Genomic DNA, 9,285 nt, shown 5'->3' with positions numbered 1-9,285 from the left:
GATCCTGGAGCTCATTCCTGCTGCAGAACCGGCCTCATGGCAGATCTGGGAGGAGACAGACTGATTTCTCGGGGATGGAGCATTGTGAGGTTCTCGGCATCCCTAGGAATAGAAGGGGGCACATTTTTTTGTTTTGTTTTGAAAACTGTTTGTGCATTTAGGAGCACAGTGTAGACCACGGGATCCAAAGATTGGACGGCGGAGCTGAGAGTCCAGAGCCCAGCTGTCGCCTAGGAGCTGTGTGGCCTTGGACAGGCTCCCGACCTGAGTACCCTCATCTATAAAATGAGGTCAGTCCCAGGCGGAGGCAGCTGTCTGCTGTGTGGGGCAGGGGCAAAAAGCTAGGATTTGGAGCCAGAAGTCCTGGGTTTGAATCCCAGCTTTTTGAAATTGTTATGGGAGGAAAAGAGGACATTAGTTCTGTGGGTGAGGCAGGACGAGGCAGGTGAGGGTCAAGGAAAAGCTCTAGGAAGACGTGACATTGCTTGAGAACGTTAAACATGGAACTCTTGCACGACCCAGCAGTTGTATTCCTAGGTATATAACCAGGAGCACTGGAAACAGATACTCAGAAACAAAAACAGAAACAAAAACATAACACTGGTACATGGACATTCATAGCAGCGCTAAGTACAATAGCTCAAAAGTGAAAACAACCCAAATGTCCATCAATGGATGGAAAAACAAGATGCAGCCTGTCCGTGCGATGGAATTTTATTCTGCGTAAAAGAAACAAACACTTGCTTCAACACAGATGAGCCTGGAAGACATCACACTAAGTGAAAGAAACCAGACACAAAAGGCCACATATCGTGCGGTTCCATTTATATGCAATGTCCAGAATGGGCAAATCCCTAAAACAGCAGCTTACTGGGTGCCAGGGAGAGGGAGGGGGTGGGGGAGGATGCCCAGCTAAATGCCACAGAATTGCTCCCTTTACATGGTTAATTTTATGTCATGTGAAATTCACCTCAATTAAACAAGATAAAGACAAGTCCTATTGGATCTGAGTCCTGAACGATGACGAGGGCAGGAAGAAGAGGGTGGGCTTTCTGGGGAGAGGAAGAGCCTGAATAAAGGCAGGGAGCTAGGCTCCCAGATGCAGAAACCCTGGGAGAGGTGTGCGAATCATCTTGAAATAGTTTCAACTTTTTGTCCTGAGGTCGGTGTTTCTCAGAGTTCATTATTCACATTGGTACTTCCCAGAGTTTACTATGCATACACGGGGTGCCCTCAGACTGTGTTAAAAATGCAGATTCTGAGTCAGGAAGGCTGAGGCTGAGCCCGAGGTTCTAAAGCTCTGACAAGCCCCCAAATACTGCTGATAGTCCGGGGACCACACTGGGAGCAGTAGTAACACCTCCACTATCTGCCATAATCAAGCATCACCTTTACTGTTATTCACTCCATCTTTTAGGTTGTTGCACTTAAAAATTTTTTTAGATTTATTTTAAAGGCAAATTTGTAGCATGAATGCAGACAGGAACCTGTGCCCAGGGTTGAACAAAGCAAAATATTGTTAATGATGTCTGGTTAGGAAGTATTGTCTGCCCAACGTGATGCTGGCTGAAGGCTTCTCTCCTTTTGCTCAGAAGGGAGATCAGCAAGTCCTAAAGAGGTGTTAAAGACTGCCTACCATCCAGCGTCCAGTGGAGACTGCCCTTGAGGTAAGCTTGCTTGAAAGAGGACAGAGGGTCAGTTTTTCTACAAATGAGTTTCATTCCTGTTTCAGGCCTTGAAGGCATGAATCTAGGCATGTCTGCAGGCGGGGGGAGCCCATAGGATCTTTAATGTGGGGATGTGAAATGACCAGATTGGTGTTTTAGAAATAATTTCTCCATGCAGAGGAGTCAGGAGGAGAGAGAAGTTGGAGGGAGGGAGAAGGGGGTTTGGGAACCCATCTGTTAGAATTTAAGGCAGAAGGACAGACAGCTGCAGGAGGCACATTTGTGGGGCTGAAGCCACAGTCCTTAGACTGTGGCTTGTAGGAGGCAAGTGGAGGTCAGGATGGGACAGAGAGATGCCCTGCCTGGTGTGAGGGGGCGGTAGACAGAGGCAGGGACAAGTCACAACTATCCTTTTGTGCCGGGAGTGGGAATCATCACCCAAGGGATGTCCTGGTGTAAATATCTGAAAGGCAAGTGGAAACGTGGTGTTGGAGGTTAGCTCAAGAGGGAGGCTAGCCGAGGCTGGGCTTGGGGGCTGGGGAGATACCCAAAGCCTTGGGAAGAGATGAGCTGGTGCAGGGAGATCCTGAGAGTGAGAGGGGCGCTGCTGGTGTGGGCATAGGACAAAGGGGCCCAGAGAGCACAGACAGGGGCCAGCAGAGTCCAGGCGATCGCAGACAGAGGGGCAAGCGTGGGGATGTTCCGAAGAATAAAGAAAACCCTTTAGAAGCAGGTGTGCTAAGTATCCCGCTGGCCGGGACACCCACGTGCATACAGTTTTGGAACGCAAATTGGCAACACGCGTCAAGAGCCTTAAAAGGTCCACACCCTTCCACTTAGGAATGTCTTTCTCAAGACTCTCTTTAGGAAACTATCCCGAACGCAGACCCAGCTGGACGCGTTAGAATTTATGTATCGTAAGAGACCTCTGAACGCCGTGTCCAGCCGCAGAGAGAGCAGCTAAGCAAAGTACCGCACAGCCGAGTCATGGGATAGTGAGTAGCTACGAGAGCCGTGCCAAATGCTTGAATGCTGAGGGAATGTGCTTGTGAGGCTGAAAGCCCAGAGGACAAAAATGTGATGTGAACTGATCCTGAATTGCGTCAAAAGTGCACAGGAGGAAAGATTGTATTGAAATATGCTGGTGTGCTCAGAGCCGATGGTAAGCAAGCGCGGGTTACTTGTTTATAGGACGAATTATCTGCAGTGAACATGTGTTCCTTTATGAACCGGGAGGAAGTGCTTTTATAAATAGACTTTATTTTGCAGTAGTTTGGGATTTATAGAAAAGTTGCAGGGAGGACACAGGCGGTTCCCGTGTACCCCTCGCCTGCCTTGCCCTGATGTCCGCATCTTACCTTGTGGTGAGTTTGTCGAAACTAAGAAATGCACATCAGTGCGTTAATGATAACAAACTCGCGAGTCTGTTTCCGTGGGTCGGCCTCCTTCTGTCCTCAGATCCGACCCAGAGTAGCACATTGCATTTAGTCATTAATTCCCCTGGGACAGTTTTTCAGGTGGTCCCTGACGTCGTGACCTTGACGGTTTTGAAGAGTACCTGTATTTGTAGGGGTTTGAAGGTGTTCATCACATGTCTCTGAATTAGGGTTTGTCTGATGTTTTTCTCATGATTCATCTGGGATTACGGGTTTGGGAGGAAGACCACTGAGGGGAAGTCCCCTTCCCATCCCCTCATATCAGGGCGTTTGTGACATTCTCGTGGTGGATGATGACCTTGGTGATGATGAACGATCTCTTGGGGAAGGTGGTGTCTGCCAAACTTTCTCCACCTTATGTTCCTGCTTTTCCCTTTCCATACTCTAGGAGTAAGTCATTAAACGCAGCCCACGCTCAAGGGCAGGGGGATTAAGGTCCCCATCTTGGAGGGAGAGTATTTATATATATTATTCGTAATTCTTCTCTAAGTATGTTCCTTTACCCTTATTTATTCTATCATTTATTTGTATTCATGCACTCCTGGATGTTTATTTTAGGCTTTGAGTTATAATGTAATACTGTGTTATTTACTGTGTCCCTCCAATCGTTCGGGCTTTGGCCATTGGGAACTCTTTCAGGTTGGTTCCTGTGACCCTTTGACACATCCCCCACTCTTCCGTCTTTTGAGGACTTCCTTACTTTCCAATCCTACAAGATGCTCCAGGTTCCTCTGGATTTTTTCCCCCCGTGCTCCATCACTAGAATCAGCCATTTCTCCAAGGAGCTCTGGTTTGGTTTTTGTCTGTTTGTTTCTTTGTTTCATTTGTTAGGTTTTTGGTGTTGTTTGTGTGTGAGTGTTTTTTTGAGAATAATATTTAGAAACCAGGGTCTGGCGATGTGCGTCAACTATACTCAAAGAGAAAAACTGGGGGGCTCCTGGGTGGCTCAGTCTGTTAAGCATCTGCCTTCAGCTCAGGTTGTGATCCCAGGGTCCTGGGATCGAGCCTCGAGTCAAGCTCACTGCTCAGTGAAGAGCCTGCCTCTCCCTTTGCCTCTCCTCTCTCTCTCTCATGAATAAATAAGTAAAATCTTAAAAAAAAAATATTTTTTTTAAAAGAAACCGAGATCTGAGTCCTGGGTTTGCTCACTGTTAAGAATGTTTTCTTTTAATTTAAATATTTTATTTATTTATTTGACAGAGAGACAGCCAGCGAGAGAGGGAACACAAGCAGGGGGAGTGGGAGAGGAAGAAGCAGGCTCCCAGCAGAGGAGCCTGACGTGGGGCTCGATCCCAGAACACCGGGATCACGCCCTGAGCCGAAGGCAGACGCTTAACGACTGCACCACCCAGGTGCCCCAAGAATTTTTTTTAAACCTTTCATTGTGATAAAATCCACATAACCTAAAATTGACCTTCGCAGCAACCGTTTTAAATGTGCAGTTCGGGGGTATTGGGTACATTGGTAATGCTGTGCAAACTTTACCATCATCTCTCTCTATAACTCTTTCCATCTTATAAAACTGAAACTCTATACCCATTTCACACTAACTCCCCACACCTCCCAGCCCCTGAGTGCCACCCTTCTCTTTTCTGCCTTTATGATTTTGACTATTCTACGTCATACACATGAAATCGTACGGTATTTGTCTTTTTCGACAGCTTGTTTTCTCTTCGCATCATGTCCTTCAGGGTCATCCATGTGGCAGCATCTGTCAGAATTTCCTTCCTGTTTAAGGCAGAATGGTATTCCACTGCATGGGTCTACTATACTACGTTTTGCTTCTGCGTTCCTCTGTCAACGAATACTTGGGTTGCTTGCATGTTTTAGCAGCTGGGATGATGCCGCAATGAACATGGGCGAACACCTAGTTCTTTGAGAGCCTGCTTTCAGTTCTTTGGGATATATACCCAGAAGAGGAATTGCTGGGTCCTATGGTAATTCTCTTTTTAATCTTTGGAGCAACCACCATGCTCTTCCCCCCAAGAATTCCCATTTCCCCACATCTCGGTTACCATTTATTCTCTTCTGGGCTTTTGACAGTACCATCCTCATGGGTGTAAAGAGGTATCTCACTGTAGTTTTAATCTGTGTTTCCCTAATGATGAGTGATGTTGGGTGTGCTCATTGGTAAGAAAACTTTTAGTAGGAGAAAAAGAAGGACTACCAGGCTTGGTGCCCAGGAAACTTTGGGTGAACTGTCAGAAGTGATGGGGGGGGGCAGGAGGTGAAGTGGAGGGAATGGGGATACCCTGAGATTTTGGTCACCTGCGTACCCTCAGTCCCTGCACACAGTGGGTGTCCCATAAATACTTTATTGAGTGACATATAAATGGCCAAACAAGCATATATGAATGCATATATATCCATCTTGGACCGGTGGGTTGTTTCTGAGTTTAAGGAGAAAAAGAGGAGGGTAGTTGCATGTGGATGTGGGGAAGGTAAGCCTACCAATCCATATGCTGTTTACAACCCAAGAGGCCAGTGATGTGGGATCCCAGAGTGGCTCTCAGAAGCTGGCACACTGACCAGCCATACAGGGTGTCTCCCCATTGCAGCCCAGGCAGGAAATCCCAGAGACGAGTGCTGGCTCCCTGCCAGGCCTGAGAACAAATTGAGAGAACTTGGAGGATCTCCCAGTTGACTCGCTTTCCCTGTCCTCTCAGAAGGGATACTGCCCAGCTGGCTCCAGAGGATGCACCACTCCCTAAACGGGGTGTGTGTGTGTGTGCGTGTGTGTGCGTGTGTGTGTAAGCATGTGCTCACACTTCTAGCCTTCTCCTGCCTCCACGACCTAATCCAGCATTTTAGCATTTTTCAGAAGACCAGGTATGTGCTGGAAATCCAGCAGACTTTGGAGATAAAGCGAGAAACCACAAGAAAGGACATGGGATTGAAGATGTAGGAACTGACAAGGCTAATGGGCCTGGACCTAAGTCTCAGTTTGTAGGAAGCCTTCAAAAATGTGTTGAATTCGTTACCAACATTGAAATAACAAATTCTGCATTACAATGTTTTTTTTTTTTTTGCCTCTCTCAAAGATGGGCTTATCTGACTACCTCCCACCCACATTCCCCACGATAGCTGATACACTGAGCTCCCAGTGTTGATTTTGCCACAGTCCCCACTCCTCCCTATTGCCACACACAGTCCTGCTTCACCCCTGTATCTTGCCTGCTGACCACTTAGGCAGCTGATTTTATCCCTCTACCTTGTTGAGGCTCCCTGAAAAACCCTTTGATCCAGCCTACAAAACTGAGGCTCAGGGGCTAGAGAAAGACAGGGGACCTCAAGCATGGGCCACACAACTACAGGGGAAGCTGATTTGGGGTAGGGACCAAAGTGCCTGACTCCTGTCCTGTTGACTTCCTGTGACACCATGCTTCTCCCCTGTGTTCATTGTTTATCAGTTATTATTGTACCAGACACCAAAAGCGACTCTCCTTGCACTCCACTTCCCACTCCATTAAAAGGAGGAGCATGGGGTCTAAGAAGTAAAGCCTAGAGCTGTAGGAGACCAGGACACTTATGAATCTGAACGCCGTTGTGTGTATTCTCTTTCCCAGTCCTGCTTCAGTAATTCTGCAAACCGAGTCCAGGAAAAGTATAGTAAAGCCTTGATAGTAATGCCCTAGGAATGCAAAAGTCCTGGGGATCTTTCCTTTTCTGGTTGACAAAGGTGATCCCAGAGGCCCCTTTTCGGTTTGAAGCTTCGAGATCACAGGATATTTCTTGTGTGAATGGATGGAGCTGGTGAGGGCCTCAGGAAGGATACTCTCAAGCCCTCCTTTTTGAGAAGAAGAAAGCCCCATCCAGAGAGGCACAGTGACTTGCATACAGTCACACAGCAAGTTAGAGGTGGAGCCAGTCCTCTGCGTTCTCTTCAGATCTCCCAGGCCTGCTGCCAGAAACCCTGCTGAGGGGTCGCAGTCCACTCTCTTGCCCCATTAGGAGAGCTGACGGGTCACACTGGCTCTGTCTGTGCTGAGGGTGACCTTGAAGGCTACAGGAGTTGCACCGTCTGGTCTGGGAATGAAGGTGGTTGTGACTTAGGATGCGTGCACGGGCTAGCTGCCCTTGGAAGCTGCCTTACCTGATATGAAGTCATCTCTGTTCATTTGTTCGTTCGTTCATTCATTCATTCATTCATACCTCCATATGACACATTCCCTGAGTGCCTGGCACATGCCAGCACCTACCCCAGGCCCCGCAGCCCCAGCAGTGACTACACCAGGCCCAGTCCTGCCTTCATGGGACCCTGTGCCACAGTTGCCCATCAGTGTCCTAGGGGGAAACAATAGTGTTTTGCTGAGAAGTCAAGTGTGATTTTAGAAAATGGGCTTTGAGTATATTCTCCTCTCTTAAAAAAGTGAATTTGCAGGGCCTTCTTTTACTCCTGTTCCCTGAAGCTGAGCTCTGCCACCTCCATGGTGGGGGCACGGGGACCATCCTCCCTTGGCTCCCCCTGCCTGGGCAGCCTCTCCAACTCTTGCTTCACCCCAGGCCCCTCCCCTGGTCTGTTCACCCACCCCACGCCTTGTCCTTCCACCCTTGAATTCCCCCAGAGGCTTCCCAGGTGCAGTCTTCCCCAGCCTCAGTGAAGGCTGTGACCAGTTGCAGACTACCTGTATTTAAGGAGGACAACATGATCAGTTTTGGGTTTTTTAAAGATTTTATGTATTTAAGAGAGGGAGAGAGAGTGAGCAGGGGAAGGGCAGAGGGAGAGGGAGAAGCAGACTCCCTGCTGAGCACAGAGCCAGATGGCGGTGGGCAGGGGCTCCATCCCAGGACCCTGAGACCAAGACCAGAGCCACCCAGGTGCGCTAACGTGATCAGTTTTAACATATGTATTCACCAAAGAAACCGTAGCCACAGCCAAGATAGCGAATGAACCCATCACCCTGACAAGTTTCCTGTGCCCCCCACCCTGGTCTTACCCCTCCCTCAACCGGCTGATTATTGATTTGTTTCTATCACTAGAGATTAGCTAGGATTTTATGCAAATGGAGCCGTACATTGTATACTCCTTTTTTTTTTTCCTCTCGCTTTTTTGCACTCCGCATAATTGTTTTGAGATTCATCCTTGTTTCATGTATCAGTAGCTGGTTCCTCTTTACTGTTGAGTAATCCGCTGTCCCTCTCCTTGTGGTTTTAGTAAAACCCAGGGCTCCATAAGCCAGCAACACCTGCCCCGCTCACTAAGCACAGGAGATCCCATCCTCCCCCTTCCTCCACGGCTCCTTAAGCCCATGTGAGCATCAAGACATGGGCAGAAAAATGCATAATGCATCTCAAGCGGCGTTTAAATGACTATTTAAGTGTCGGTGGGTGCTGCTGTGTTCAACCGATATGGTATTGAATTGATACGGGCCTTCTGTTGTTACAGATTTTTCTTGACAAATCCTGAAAACAGGGACTTTCTGTCATGGGTGGAAGGAGGCCTCTTAATCGTTGCTTAAAAGGGGGGTGTATAATGTCATGGGTAAAAGCCAGACTTTCAAGTTAGATCTGTATTCTTTTTTTTTTTTTTCTTAAGATTTTATTTATTTATTTGACAGAGAGAGAGACAGCCAGCGAGAGAGGGAACACAAGCAGGGGGAGTGGGAGAGGAAGAAGCAGGCTCATAGCGGAGGAGCCCGATGTGGGACTCGATCCCATAATGCCGGGATCACGCCCTGAGCCGAAGGCAGACGCTTAACCGCTGTGCCACCGAGGCGCCCCTAGATCTGGATTCTGACGTGGACTCCACTCTCTCCTAGCTGTGCTGCTCTTGGGAGAGCCGCTTCACCATGCTGTTTTCTGCCTCTGTTTTCTCATCCATAAAATGGGCCCAATAAGATTCTTCCATTGTTGTTGCCCAAACACCCTTTTGCAGGTGACCATTAAGACCAAGTATAACCCGCACAGGAAGGGTATTCAGTAGTAGTTTTTCATAAGCAGCTCACACTTATGGAGTACTGCTCTGTGCCAGACAGTTTTTCGAAGTGCTGTCTCATGTAATCATCGCTCAGCCCTGGAACACGGGTTCTATTTGCACGTCCTTTTATCGACGGGGAAATAGAGGCGCAGAGAGGTTGAGAAATTTGCCCACAGTCACACAGAGAGTAAATGGCTGAGACAGGACTTAAGCCCTGCTGTGGGACTTCAGGGTGTGAACCGCTGACCACAGCCTCCCAAATGAA

General features: G+C 48.1%; 1 protein-coding gene across 1 annotated transcript in view; it reads left to right on the top strand.

The window, feature by feature from the left end:
* The first annotated feature begins 2,589 nt into the window (after nucleotides 1–2,589).
* EMP2 (epithelial membrane protein 2) overlaps nucleotides 2,590–9,285 on the top strand; it is a 73,897-nt gene continuing 67,201 nt past the window's right edge. Inside the window, exon 1 of the mRNA XM_057314828.1 lies at nucleotides 2,590–2,829. The gene's annotated coding sequence lies outside the window, so the exon portion shown is untranslated. The remainder of the gene's footprint in view (nucleotides 2,830–9,285) is intronic.

The sequence above is a fragment of the Ursus arctos genome, unplaced genomic scaffold, assembly GCF_023065955.2.
Source record: "Ursus arctos isolate Adak ecotype North America unplaced genomic scaffold, UrsArc2.0 scaffold_2, whole genome shotgun sequence".
Lineage (NCBI taxonomy): Eukaryota > Metazoa > Chordata > Mammalia > Carnivora > Ursidae > Ursus > Ursus arctos.
This window is presented reverse-complemented; position numbering and strand designations above follow the sequence as displayed.